This window comes from Helianthus annuus, chromosome 17 (assembly GCF_002127325.2).
Source record: "Helianthus annuus cultivar XRQ/B chromosome 17, HanXRQr2.0-SUNRISE, whole genome shotgun sequence".
In the NCBI taxonomy this organism is placed as follows: Eukaryota; Viridiplantae; Streptophyta; class Magnoliopsida; order Asterales; family Asteraceae; genus Helianthus; species Helianthus annuus.
In genome coordinates this window covers 1,263,924-1,279,087 of record NC_035449.2, presented here as the reverse complement: position 1 = coordinate 1,279,087, position 15,164 = coordinate 1,263,924, and the positions used below count along the sequence as shown (strand labels likewise).

At 34.4% G+C, this 15,164-nt stretch overlaps 1 non-coding gene across 33 annotated transcripts; it reads left to right on the top strand.

Moving 5' to 3' along the window:
- Positions 1–8,039: 8,039 nt before the first annotated feature.
- LOC110926318 lies at positions 8,040–13,641 on the top strand. Of its 33 annotated transcripts, XR_002585126.2 has the most exons (14): positions 8,062–8,222; positions 8,393–8,564; positions 8,888–8,939; positions 9,070–9,152; positions 9,429–9,470; positions 9,563–9,628; positions 9,732–9,793; positions 9,878–10,022; positions 10,117–10,727; positions 10,844–10,970; positions 11,057–11,462; positions 11,767–11,831; positions 11,973–12,283; positions 13,079–13,641. It is a non-coding gene; the product is annotated as an uncharacterized LOC110926318 (transcript). The 33 variants fall into 33 exon arrangements; XR_002585138.2 differs by lacking the exons at positions 8,888–8,939; positions 9,070–9,152 and having other exon boundaries at positions 10,844–10,933; positions 11,057–11,152; positions 11,360–11,462; XR_002585125.2 differs by lacking the exons at positions 8,888–8,939; positions 9,070–9,152 and having other exon boundaries at positions 11,057–11,152; positions 11,360–11,462.
- The last annotated feature ends 1,523 nt before the right edge of the window (positions 13,642–15,164 follow it).

Below are 15,164 nucleotides of genomic sequence, written 5' to 3'. Positions count from 1 at the left end.
GGGTGAACAATAGAGTATAGGCAAAATTAAAAAAAAAAAAAAACCTTAAGAATTAAACCCTAGTATGACCAATATCATAAATGTAGCATTTCTAGTTTTTACGTTAATTGAATCATGTACATGCTTGATATATCAATAAGAATCGTTCTTAAATCATTATATATGTGAAACAATATATATTCACATTATATTCGTTAAATCATTTCATGCTAATGTAAGATCATTCGTAAATGCTTGTAATTCGTTTGTTTTGACGAGGCTCATGTTGTTGATTGGGCTGAGCATTGTCTATTTAGGTTCTTAGCCCACTTGGTCTCCTTTGAAGCAAGGTTCTTGCCTTCTTGGCGTACATTTACTTAAAGGGAATCATAGAATTCTGAAGTTCAAAAAAATATATATAGTTAAAGGAGTTAAGTGTAATTTATTGTTTCTATTTTCATCCAAATACCCACATGTCAAATAATGGACCTAGGTATGTATTATTTTTACAATTTTTATGTGAATAATGTCATAGAACATTTTGAAAGTTTCCACACTTGACTCGCGAGAAAAATTCTATATTAGTTGTGGATATGAGAGATAATTAGTTTATAAAATTGCCTTCAACGCTTCAATTTGGGGGGTTGCATTTAATGATGTGGCATGTGCACTTATGAAGGATGCATTTGGGTGGGCAATAAAGTAAGGGGTTTGTACGTAGGGAAGTGCACTGAAGTGCAGAGAGAGAAGGTGGGTCTATTATTTTAAAAACTAATTTTCAGTTAAAAAAAAAAAGCCTAACCGATGGGTTGGAGTTAAATAGAGGAGAGAGAGTGCATGTGGGAAGGATGGGTAAAAAACTGATGTGGCAGTATTGATTAGGATGCATGTGGTAAATGCAGGCCGTTGCATTGGAGCCAGTCTAATGAACGTTCGACCTTATAATGTTTTGGACGCATTATATATTATCATTTTGTAACATGTTTATGGATGGTTGATTTGTACTTTATGCTTTAGGTGTATTTTTGGTTTTCTTGTATTGTTTATTTGTTGGTCATTGAGGTTTTTTTTTCTTTGTTTTGTTGTATTTTCATATTATTTATATTGTGTTTGTACTTTTCCTTAGCCAGCCACGTGTAGTTTATTTACATATTATTTTGTAACATAAGTATGCAGCTAAGAGTTGTACATCTTGCTTAAATAATGCTTTATGTTTTAGTTCTTTATATGGTTAGTCTAGGTGATTGTACATTGGTAGTTATTTACATAATATAAGTTTACAACAAGTTGAGACATTCAGTGTTGTACCCCATGTTTTGGGGTTTTTTTTAAATGATGTTTCACTTTAAACCCAAAACTACTTGATTTTATAGTTTTAACCCAAAAGTTTTTAGTTTTTCCAATTTAACCTCACAACCTTTTTACTTTCAACTTTGATCCCCTATGTTGTTCATATTTTGCAACATTTTTCATTTTACGTTTAGATCTAAATTTTGCGACTTAACACGGTGTGTGTGTGGTTCAACGATTTTACGTTTTGTTATACGCTTCGTTCTAAATTTTGTGAGTTAACATAGGGTAACGCACGTGTGGTACAATGTGTTTACATCGTCTATTTTTTTCCTGTTTAATAAGTTCGTCACAACGCGCGAGTCCTAAATCGAGTTAGTTATTATTTTCTATGTTTTATATGTTGGTCTAATTTTTCCACGTTAAGACGCCGCAACTTCAATGTTGGTGGTCGTTGGCTATAGTGTGGCATTGGTGCTATTTGTCACGGTTTTACGCCCCCGCCGCAACGCGCGGAGCTTAATACGATAGGTTATTTATATGGATACAAGTCATGTAACGTGGTAATTATGATACCATTAATTGTATTGAGCTTATTTTGTGAATTACTTATTTGTATAAGATAGTAATACAGACTTAATCGACAAAAACATATTTAACACATTGTAAATGTGAATCTGATCAACAACATGTCAATTTCGTTGGCCGCGGCGCAACGCGCGCGGGTGAATCTTCTAGTTAACATTAACTATGAATGAGAAAAATTCAATAATTCAAAATGATTGAGTGGGTGACATTCTGGAAAGTCTCCACTAATGTAACCGTGGACAAAATTGGCTTTTCAAAAAATTGAGCATTAATAACAAATGGAAATCCACTCTAAAGACCGAAGGTATTACTCAACAACAGAGGTGGTGTTTGTTTTTTGCTAGAAGCACTTTAGAACCTCTTATGTCTGCGCCGCGCAGACCACGCGCAGACATAAGGGTCTACAGCTTGTTTGTTTTCTCGCAGACCTTTCATTAAAAAAGGTCTGCGAGACCACTGTTTCAAAAAGACATTGAACCTTGTCTTCTAAGGTCTGCACACCTCTTCTCCCTCTTCTCACTTCTCCCTCTTCTCACCGTCAATCCCCAAATCCGCCAGACACTCCATCCGCCACCACCTGCACCACAACCTCCACCTCCTCCGACACCTCCATTCGCTGCCACCATCACACCTCCGACACCCATCACCTCCACCTTCAACAATCACCACCTCCACCTCTGAAATCATAACCACCACCGTCAATCCTACCGTCGATCTCTCTCTCTCTCTCTTCAGAAACCCCCAAATCGAAGCCATGGCCGTCAATCATAACCACCACCGTTCTCTTCTCCCTCGATCTCTCTCTCTCTTCAGAAACCCCCAAATCGAAGCCATGGTGAAATTAGGGTTTCGTTTTTATGTTGGTTGACGACGGCTGAAGTGGTGGTGTTTGGCTTCGTGGTGGCGGTGGTGCTTGGTGGTTGCGACGGGGCTGGTGGGGGAGGAAGGAGGAGATGGTGGTGGTGAGTGTTAAGTGGTGGTGGTGGTTGCGACGGGGTGGGTGGTGGCTGAAGTGGTGGTGGTTGGTTGTGGTGGAGGTGGACGGTGGTTGTGCTGGTAGAGGGAGGCAGAGAGAGAGAGAGAGAGATCAGAGAGATGGTGTGTGTTGTGGGTGTGTTTAGTGTGAGAAGATGTTTTTATATATATAAAAAACAAACTCTCTTCTCCTTGCAGACTGCAGACATTTGGTCCACCTATTCTCCTACAGATGTGGTCCGCAGACTGCAAACCTTTTCCCTCAGAAAAAACAAACAGCACCAAAATGTAGGAAAAAAAAAACTTATGAATTTAAACGGAAGTAAAACCTTACCGCCAAGATCATAAATGAATGGTTTACTATATTTTGTTTTATTATTAGTCTCTTTCAATTTCAATTAGGCAAACCACCACCTCACTTCTCCTTCTCTCTTTAGTTCTTGGGTCCTTTTATCATTTATTCTCTTTTATTGTATTTATATAATAACTAGAATTACCATCCGCCGCAATGTGGCGGAATGCGTTAGTTATATATCATATTAGATGAAAGGCAAATGTTTCTTACATGACCGCGAGCCTGTGTGTAAAATATAGAAAATAATAACTGAGCCGATCTATGACCCACGCATTGCAACAGACCTATCAAACGGAGAAAAATAGACGCGTTGTGACGGGCCTGTCAAACAGGATAAAGTAGAAGAAAAAATGTTGAACTCCACACCCACGTTATGGCATGTTAACTCGGAAAATATAGAACGAAACGTTAAACACAAAACTTGCGATAGATGAAAAGTATATGGGGTCAAAGTTGCAAAAGTTGAAAAGCTTTAGGTTAAAAGTAAAAAAAATCAAAGTGGTTAAATCGTAAAAGATGGAAATTTTTGAATTAGAAGTGAGAGTCCAAATTAATCAAAGGGGTTAAATTGTATAAGCTGGAAACTTTTGAATTAGAAGTGAAATCAAATTAATCAAAGGGGTTAAATTATCAAAGATTAAAACCTTAAACTAAAATTGTCAAAGATTGATACTTTAGGGTTAAAAAGGAAAATTCTAATTTTTTTTTTAAAAAACTCCCAAAACTAAAAGTACAACACATGTATACATAAATAAGTTGCTTAATTTATACGTTTATAATTTCCAATAATTGTTTGGAGCATTTGGGGACAAATGTGGTCCTCCCCGGATAACAGAAGGTATTAAAGAAGTTCCATTTATTAATGCTAAAGTATGACTAAATGCAACCCCCACCCCACCCACCCCAAAAGAGAAAAATATATGTAACAAGAAACTATTAGATATAAACGAAACTAGAACCTGGCTGGATATTACAGGGTTAAAGATGAAGGTGAGGTAATTTAAAGCCAAGAAACAAGCTTTTCTGCATCGGTTAATCCGTCTACAATTAAGAGTTGCGCTAATCGGTTAGGAAAATAAGAGTATGTACACAAACAACACGCACACACAACTAGGATGACCAGGATCAACTTCGGTCTCTATGGTTTCTTCCAGATTTTCGCCTCTTGGCTGCATTGATGAACTCCATTATGGCTTCCATTTCGCTTATAAAATTACCATTATCTGAAATCTCTTTGCGTTTTCTACTACTTTGTTGTTTCATTGTTGATTTTCTGCTAATATTTACTTGTTGATCTATGTTCTCTTCAGCTGTTGATGTTTTTGGCTTCTTTGATGATTTAGGGTTTTCAGAGACGGATTTCTTTTCAGTAAGTCAAAGGTAAACCTTCAAATTATCTCTCGACGACGCCATAAACTTCAATGGAGTATGATTTTCTCAAATTTATGTATGTGTGTGATCGTTCAATGGAAGTGTAAAACATAATGAACTTTTTTTCGAAGCGTTTCTGTGTATATTCAACGACGGTTATTTTGGAATTTGACGATAATACCCTTGAAAGCCCGGAGAGCGTGTTTAAATGACAGTTTTTAATTTGATTTTGATCTAGACCGTAGATTGTGCAATTGGACGGTTATGATTGCTTCCTATGCTTCCTACCGAAATAAACTTCCTATCATATCCCCACCTTGATGTATAATCTCTTTTGAAGATCAAATATAATACAAGACTTATCTAAAGTGTTACATCAGTTTTATTTAAATTATTTTTGTGCGCTACTTTAAAGTTTGAATGTTTATATTTTTACTTTTTATTTTTTCTTTTCTTGGAAGTTTTTGATTTTTTTTTTTTTTTTTTTTTTTTGTGAAACTAGAAACACATTTAATGTTGTAATTTTCGTAAACGTTTATTTGGTAATTAACTACGATTAAAAGTAAAGCCAATTTCATTATAAAAACTGTCAGTACTTTTTTTTTTATATATATTTGCATAAGTTTTTTTGCTTCAATTTCTTTCTCTTTGTTGTTTGACTTTTAGTTGGTATGATGCAAGACCCCACGAAATTTACCATGTGGTAAGTTATAGAAAAGTGTAAATTTTTATCGTTTGTAACATGCTCTAGATTATAGGTTATTGTTCATGCCTTCTTGGAGAAGTAAGAAGTAATACATATGCTTGTTTAAAGCCAGAGCTTCATTTATCGAGTTTAAGTCGGTTTACGAGTTTAAACGAGTCTATTATTTATATAATTTTTATTTATCAATAAATACATATTTTAATCATAATTATTACTGTATTAAGAGTAAATTACAGTTTTCGTCCTTTATCTAGTAGTGGTCATTGTCCTTCATCTTACTGTGCTTCATCTTTAACCACCCTCACCGTTATTGCATTCAACTGAACGATGGGACAGGTTTGAAATCAAGAAAATCAGATGGTGATAGGGGAGGGAGTAGGATCTGACCATTGAGAGAGATAGAGGTGGGCGGTGGTGTCGGTGTAGAGAGAGAGAATAGAAAGAGTGTATATGTTTAGAGATAGAACAATTTTTATTGGGGGTTTCTATTCTCACGTACCTATTTTCATATTCCTAGATGTATACAGGCCGTATAAAGTTATACGACCTGTATAAGATGTGATTGCACAGAAATAAATGCATTGGAATGTTTTTTTTTGTTTAACCTGTATACGGGCCGTATAATATTATACGAGTCGTATACATTTGTATACGAGCAATATAATGTTATACGGCACGAGGTGTTTTCTTGGTGAGATTTTCTGAGGTTTTTGAATTATTAACATTTGTATACGGGCCGTATATTGTTATACGAGCCGTAAATATGGTTTTTTTTTTTTTTTTTTTTTTTGTAAAATCGAACAACCGTTTAATAAATTTTAGTAATTGTTTAGATAGCGTTTGCCGTCATATATACAGGATGATATATACATGAAGCATAATAATGAGTTTTTCCTACCAAAAATGGATACATATTGCGACTTTATTAGTACATATTGTTGGATGTTATTTCCATCATATATACAGGATGATATTGTTGTTTGAAACGAGCTTTAACATGATGAATTGCTTTAAGAAACACTTGTTGATTATAGGGTTTATGCTTAGTAAAAATGTAAAATGCAGTTTATTATTTTTTTTTCAAAAATAATTTAAACCCAAGAAACAAGCTTGTCTATCTCAGGTTAATTTGTCTACCATTAAAAGTTGGTTAATTGGTTAGGATGACTGGAATATGTACAAAAACAACACGCACACACAACTGGGATGACCAAGACTTTGGTCTCTATGGTTTCTTCCGGATTTTCGCCTCTTAGCTGCATTGATGAACTCCATTATGGCTTCCATTTCTCTTACTTTCTATGGCAAGAAAACATGACCGCCAACGGGTTGGGTAATGGATCAACATGGGTGGTTACGACACGGCTCAAAAGGTGTTTGTGGACTGCATTAACCAGCTGTTCCTTTGTTGGATTAGAGTGAATATTTCCCTAAAAAGGAACAACCTTTGTTGGATTAGAGTGAGTATTTCCCTAAAAGAGGAACAAAAAAAATTACGATTTAAATGAACCATGCCAAACAAGAAACACAGGGGTGCGGATTGATCTGCAATACGTAAAAAAACAAAAAAAAAAATCAACAACCGATATTATTTCAATGAAAAGCAATGTCTTCGGCTCAAATGAAAACTCACAGTGTCGTTGCGGAAATCATATTCTCCTAACACGGAATAGTTTAAAGGGTTTGGCAAGCATCTTTGCTTTACGCCTTTACGTTTTCCACCTGTCTAGTAAAGCCGTTAAATTTTCACTATATTACAATGACAAACCATGCCAAACAAGAAACACAGGGGTGCGGATTGATCTGCTATAAACAAAAAACAAAAATTAATTCAACAACCGATAGATATTATTTCAATGAAAAGCAATGTCTTCAGCTTAAATGAAAACTCACAGTGTCGTTGCGGATTTCGATATTATTTCAATGAAAAGAAATGTCTTCAGCTCAAATGAAAACTCACAGTGTCGTTGCGTCCAATATTCAGTTCGACTTTTTATCAATCATAATTTTTTTTTTATCAAAAAAAAAAAGAGTGAATTGCAAGTTTTGTCCTTTATCTTTAGGCCATTTTGCAAGTTTTGTCCTTTATGTTTAAATTTGACGAGTTTTGTCCTTTATGTTTGAAAATCAAGCACGTTTTACCCTTTGGGGCAAAACGTGCTTGATTTTTAAGGACAAAACGTGCTTGATTTTTTAAACATAAAGGACAAAACGTGCTTGATTTTTAAACATAAAGGACAAAACGTGCTTGATTTTTAAGGCCCAAAGGGTAAAACGTGCTTGATTTTTAAACATAAAGGACAAAACTCGTCAAATTTAAACATAAAGGACAAAACTTGCAAAATGGCCTAAAGATAAAGAACAAAACTTGCAATTCACTCAAAAAAAAAAACATGGAATAGTTGAAAGGGTTTGGCAAACATCTCTGCTTTACGTTTTCCACCTGTCAAGTAAATCCGTTAAATATTAACTATATTACATTAATTAATTATTAATTAATTATTAATTAATTAATTATTAATTAATTATTAATTAATTAATTAATTAATTAATTAATTAATTAATTAAGTATATTACAATTACAAACACATGTGAATAGTACTTAAGTATATTTATCTATATCTATATATATATATATAAATGAGATGTGATGTGGGCTAGGTGGCATTTGAATTTGGCCATTTTTGCTGATGTGGCAAGTTGTTTTGGACGGTTTAGGAGGGAATCTATACTACATAAACTACACAAATTTGGACGCGGGATCCAGAAGACTACGGGTTGGGTTGGGCTTTTAATTTTGGATCCTTTATATTTGCTTCTGACTCCCATCTTCTTTCTCACGCTTCATTCCAAACCCTAAATCATTCTTTCAACCGTTTCTCTTTAGCTTCACTACATTCTCTTTAAATCAAACTTGGATCCATGGATTATTTTCAATGAAGAATCTAACTGATGTTGGTAATCATATTCAAAGATTTTCTTTTTCTTCTTCATCTAACTGTCGCAAGCCCTAATCGCGATCTTTACAGTGCAAAACGTTTTTTCCTTTTGGGGAATTGTTAATAGAGACAATCAAGTTTCCATTCTCTCTCTTAAAACCTAACTGGTTCAGGCGTTTTTCTCTACAGAAAGAGATATGGGATCATCATCATCGTCGCCGATCGCTAGAGGACGCCGACGACCATCAATTTTGGCAGAGAAATGATGATGGATTTATGCTTTATATGACAGTGACACCTATTGCTTCGCCGACGAACACGATGGAGCTGGTGAATTTAGGGTTTTGCCTTAAAGTTGGAGGTAGATGGAATTTGTTCAAAATCTAAACTTGAACAAATAAATGTTATGTATTGGGTGCATCTGATGTCACTGTACAAAATATGCTATTACATGTCTAGACTTTTATTGTTTATGGTTTCTGCTCAAGCACTTTGGCATGGTTTTATTAGTTAGTGCACTAATTTCCTGTGTGGACTTCATTATATTCTTTTTTATTTGGTTTTATGTATGACTTGTAGGAATAATTCAACTCATTTTGTTGCAAGCCTAATTGTTTATTATATGAAAACAATTGTAACCCAGTTTAGTGGATGGTAATGTCTTTTGTGGTTGTCATTTATCAGAGAGCCTGTGACGAGGGCAATTGCAATTGTATTTTGATGGACTATCTTTGAGGTGAAAAGAGTATTTTGTTGTGAATATTAATGCTAGAGTTTATTCCCTACGAATTAGAACATCTTAAGGGACGCTAATTTCTGCAAATTTGAGTCGAAGATGACAGTTAACACACTTTTACCGTTGACAGGGTTATATCTAAGCTTCGAGATGTTATGATCTTTTGGATATCTGAAATGCTTGAAGTGATCAAACAAGTTAAATAATTTGCTGGTTAGGTTTCAAGTTTTTTTGGTTTTTTGAATAACATTGCATGTTTTTGTTCCTGCTATTTGATCAAACCAACATCTTTTGTTGCTCCAGTCAAGATGGTTTAAAATGATACGTTTCTATGGTAGTACCCCTTTTTGTTTTTTGCATCAAATGTTGATCAAATTATTTTGTATTTGTTTCAGGTCATACTATGTTCTCTTAGTTAATTTTTTATAAATGGAAAAAATTGGTTGAATTTTTAAATTAATCTTATTTGATGATGATCTTCATTTGCAGTCCACTTAGGAAAATTACAAAGAAAAGATGTCTAAATTTCAGGTATTGCATATGCATTAGCATGTATATACTTTTTGATCCTCTATTATTTATCTTTTGTATGTCTTTTCTCAAATTTTTACAATATTTTTTAGGGCTCAAAGAGAAAGCATCCATCCATCAATAGCATCCTGAAGTGGTCGAGAGGCGTATTTATACAGGTTTTGAACGTAACTTGAACATCAAAGTTATAGTCGGGAACTTGTGTTTTCACAGTCACATTTCTTATATAATTTTTTAATTCTTTTTTTTATATAATTTTAGTAGCCACTGGTATTTATTTCTATTCACGGACCTCATGTTCCTGGTTTGTCTTCTTCTATTAGGTATAAATTATTTTCCGGTTTTTTCCAATTTGGATCTTGTGTTTTATAATCAAGTACTTTATTTTGTGCTTCCACGGTCTTCAGAAGTTTTTGTTCATCGGCGTGGTCGTACAAGCTAGGCCAGGTTGGATCTCATACAGAGAGTATACTGGTGCAAGCACTGAGGAAGAGAGGACATGTTGTTGTTGTTACTGGCGATGGAACAAATGACGCCCCTGCTTTACATGAGGTAATTATAACTCTTCACTACTATATGTTTTGAGCTTTTCATATTTCGAAATTAGTTTATTACATTTTTTTAATATTTTTTTTGTAACTTATAGGCTGATATTGGTCTTGCGATGGGGATTCAAGCCTCTAAATTAGCAAAAGAGAGTAGTTCTGGTTGGGTTTGTTATTAACTTTCGGTTTATGTATTAAGTTTACTAATATATTACTTTCATATTCAAATTTAAAATTTTAACTAAAAAATCAACAGTATCTTATCCACAAAAGCGTTTTATAATTATTGAGTATATTTATTTTATTAAGCCCGTGTAATACATGAGGCTTTACATGCTGGTATAAAAAAATAAATTTAAAAGGAAATGGTCAAGCGTTGCCAGAATAGGTTCAGGTTCGTATCTAGATGTAAATAGTTGCTTTAGTCTAACAACATGTCTTTGTATGTTTTATTTTATCGTGAGACACGCCACTGGAGAGATCATGTGAGCATCCATTTAGCTTATGCTAGAAGATCCTTCGGCTAGAATCCCAGATAAAGTGCCACTGGAGTATAGAGCTATTTCTTTTTGGCAGTTCAGTTTGCTCCATCTGTGGTGTTGGGAACTAATAGGACGCAAACCATATTCTGATCGCTTGCCAGTTTGCCAATTATGTTTGGAGTCAAATTTGCCTTTGGATTTAAATCCTTCCCATCAAGCTGAATATATAGGTGAGGTATGTGCTTTAATACTTTAATGAATGGGGTTGCTCTGCAAATAGAAAAAAGATCATTCTGGGCATAGTTTATACTCACATTTTGATGCAGCATACTCACATTTGATGCAGCATACTCACAGGTTGATTTAACGAAGATGCAGTTTTCTGATATTAGCTTTGATGCAGCATACGCAGTTGATGCTACTTGCTATGCTCCAGGTAAACATGTTCGTGGGTCCTACCCAAAACATTAGAGGTGAAATTCCATCATTTTCTACTCATCTTATTTAAGTGGTGTTCTTCCATTGTGTAATTTAATTTGTTTTTGTTATTTGATTTAAGGTGGTTTCTCAGAGGTTTTTACGACGGTGATCTTTATATGGTTTAGATAATCATTATTAGAGAACATGAAATATAAGTGGAATTAAGGGAAAACAGGTGAACATATGTTTCTTAGAATTGCTTCTGGTTTTGTTATTCCTATTTTTTTCCATATGTGAGTTGGGTATGAGTAGCTATGCTCTGTTTCACTTTTATCTTCAAAGAACGCCACCTCCTGGATTCCAACCCTATATCGATCTTTTATTAATGAAATCCTTCTCACTCCCAAATCTGCCTACGCATGTACCTTTTTTGACCTCCTAGATTCCCAACTAGCCCTCTGTCTGCAAACACATTGGGGCCCTAATTTAACAAAATTGGTTTGCCCGCTTTCAACGGGTACTCGAGTTTTGCTGGAATCAGAGTGGTAAGTTCGAGTTTCTTAATCTTTTCTATTTTCTATATCCAATTATGTTGATAAATTGCAACTCAAAATTATTTTTTTTTTGTTAATCAATCGTTATGATTGATGTTAATTTGATTAAAATAGGAAGCTGCTGGAATCCAATCTTTTGTATAATACTGCTCCAAGGATGTGTCTTTGTTGAGGAATGAGATGCTAATTGTTTTCTAAACTTATATGTTGCAAATTTATCTTCTGGATAAAAGTAGTATTAGTTATTTAAAATCTACCAAAATTCCCTAATGCTACTTTCTTTGTGTTTTAGCAGTGGATTGTAACCAGCCACTTTATTAAAAGTAGTTCAAAGCACTATGTGGAGTTCATGGGCCTTTGGTAAAAGTATTCTCCTTGATGATGCTGCAATTTGATTCTAATATGTTTGATTTATTATTTTAAGCATGTAGCTTAATTTTCATTTATTCAATTATAGTTTGTGTTAACATGCTATTTTTAATTATCTTTATTGTAATGTAGAGTCCTACTGCCCTATCTTCCACACGTCGACTCTGGTGACATGGGGATGCCAATTGGAAACCACAACAGAGAAAATGATGAGTGTGGCATTCAGCCTGATACACCAGATGCTGCTGGTGGCCACCACAATGAAACCAGCCCAAACAATATGCTACCATGTGTGGTGTTTGGTGAGATGATAACATCAGATGATAATGAAGAGAATATTGAAGATAGAATTACAAGACCTGATGCATTAGATGGTAATGAGTAATGCATACCATAACGGTTCTTCTGGTTCAGATAGAATTACAAGACCTGATCCATTAAAGGTGATTTATTTATTTATATTTTTTGTGTGGGATGGTTATGTTTAATGGGTCATTTTTTTGGAATGGTCGAATTTACCCAAAACACTTTATGTCTAAATATAAACCTTTTTTAATAACAATTCAGTATGTCTTAACTATCAAGATTTGATTAAAAAGCTATTTGAATGCATACGTATATGAATTACATCAAATGGGAAACCTTTTCATTAAATTTTGTTTTTCTTACTATAATACATTTTATTATTATATGGGTTTTTACTAATACGTGACGAGTGTATGTTTATTAGATAAGTTACTTTTGAGTTTGCGGATGGTGACTTAGTGGGTTTGAGTAAAAAAGATGTGTAATGGGAAGATGTAGTGGGTGAGATTGGGGTGGTGCTTTTGGTTGTTTTTATTGGATTAAAGTTCATAAAAAGGCAAATTGGTGGTGGTGTTGTGGTCAAGCCATGACCGGGTCACCCCAAGGAGGGCCACACCTTGGTCACAACCATTGGGCATGGTGATGGTGGCGTGAAGGTCTTGGTCACCCAGCATTACACCTTAAGGCACGTATAAGGTCAAATAATTTGGATATCTTAATAAAAGAAAATATGCATCGCATAATAACATTTAGTTAAAGTTGGATTTAGGAAGGATTATTGTTATGGGTAGTCATCTATTTTTGTTCTGATTCCTGTAGGACTCTTTCTTTTTTCATTTGGTTTCTTGCTTTGCTAGGATTAATAATTCGAATTTTATTATGTTTAACCATTTGGTTTGGTTTGGTTTTGACACTTATGGTTAACTCTGCAGATATGAATGGGATTTTAGGTAATCATCAGCTCCTTGGTCTGAGAATAATGAGGATGATGGCCTTGTGATAAATGTTCAGGATGGGAACAATAAAGATAGGCCCATTAATGGTATTGGCATTTATGTAGCCCATCGTAATATATATGGTAGGTGCCAGTGGGCTTTGATAGAATGGGCCAGAGGTAATCATCAAGCCTTCGTTTAGAATACGTTGGGCTTTATACATCAGTAACAAGCTTGGAAAGTGGCCTGAAGATATGATCAGTAGGAAGGATTCTTAGACTAACAAGTATTTCACAAGCATTTTGCACACCAAAGTTAATTCGAATAATATAGGCATTGGAAGTCATTGTGTCTGTAGTTTTTGTTGTCTTGGGCCAATTTGGTTCGTTGGGTATCTGTCATGGGCCTTAGTTAGCCTTTAGGTTTTAGAATTAGGAATAGTTGTAATTGTAGTAGAGTTGGGCCGGTTTTTGTTTTTTGTATTTGGGCTAAGACTTTCACTAAATCAACTAGATTTTTTATTATTGTATGTTCTTTCATATTAATTTTCCATTTAGTTACATAAATGTTAGTTATTTCCACTTTGTCACTAATTTATATAACATGACACTTTGTATTTTATTTTGTTTTTACAGAATATTAAAGTTGAAAATAAATAATTAGTTTTTTTTTTTGTTGAAACCGCGTTTAACACGGGTATGTGTCTTTATTTTATTATGGGCTGATACAAGTTTGTGATGAATGACTTTGCTTCATTTTTGTATATATAAACAAAGTGTTGTAATATTTTTTTATTAATAATCAACGTTATAATGTTTTTGTTTTTTATTGTACTTTATTAACTATGGCATGAGGGCTCAGGGAACGTCTTAGCAACCATGGGATAACAGTTCTGCATTTTTTTTTCTTTTGTAATTTGAATTTTGAACTTTTAATATTTGTTTTATTAGTTCAATAGCATCTAATAAATCTGATCCATTCTTTAGGTAGCACTTCCATTGTTGAGATAACTACATGAATGATTTAAAGGTTTTGGAGTAGATGTTGTACAAGGTAGTCATCATCTCACTCTCTCATGGGGCGAATGTTCAATTGTAAAGTAGATTATTGGTTTTGTTTAATACAAGGAATCTACTTCTAGAATAAGAAGACTGGGCTCAACAACCATCCACATTCCAGGAGGTAACTGAACTAGGCGGGATAACAACGTTGTTATCCATCTTACCAGACAGATTTGGCGTCGACATATGGGTCTGGAGTTCGGATGCATCTCGTGTATTTTTGCTAAAGAACTTCAAACAAAAAATGAATTCAACATCTTCTTCGGAGCATGGCACGGTCTTTGAATGGAACAATTGGGTATCACTTAAAGTCATTTTTTAGCGTGGAGGTTGGGGTTGGATCACTTGCCTACGAGTACAAATCCGGCAAGACGAAGTGTTAGTATTGGGTCTATTATGTGCAGCTTTTGTGGAGCATATGAGGAGTCTGCAGAACATCTTTTAGTATCGTGTGGGATGACGCAAACTATCTGGGACTTTATTAATACATGATACATGCTTTATGGCTTCTTTTTCTTTGAATTCGAGGACCAGATGAAGTTTTATAAGCAAGCGAGAGGCTCTGTGAAGTGGAGAAATGTTGTCTACTCCATTATTCTAACGGTCGTGTGGTGCATTTTAGCGAAGTCAAAACAATATTATCTTCAACCGTAAACAACCTAAGGTGGAGAGTTTAAAGTAGGAAATTAGAGTTTTGGCGTACCTATGGGTTAAACATCAGTCAAAATCCGTTGGTTTATCATGGGAAAACTGGCGAAATTTCGTGTTAATTTTTTTGGGTCTATGATGTAGTTTGTTGTCTGGTTGTTTTTGGATGTGAATTAGCACAATGCTAATCTGTTTTTTTAATAAAATTTGATTTGTTGGCTGTTTAAAAAAGGAAATATATCTCAATTATCTTCTTTTAATGTGTTTAAAAGTTTTGTTGTGGAAAGTTTTTGTTATGTTTTTACTGAGGTCATCTGTGGCTTCATGTACAATTGTGTTAAATACTCGGTTCAAAATAATTATAAAATAATTTA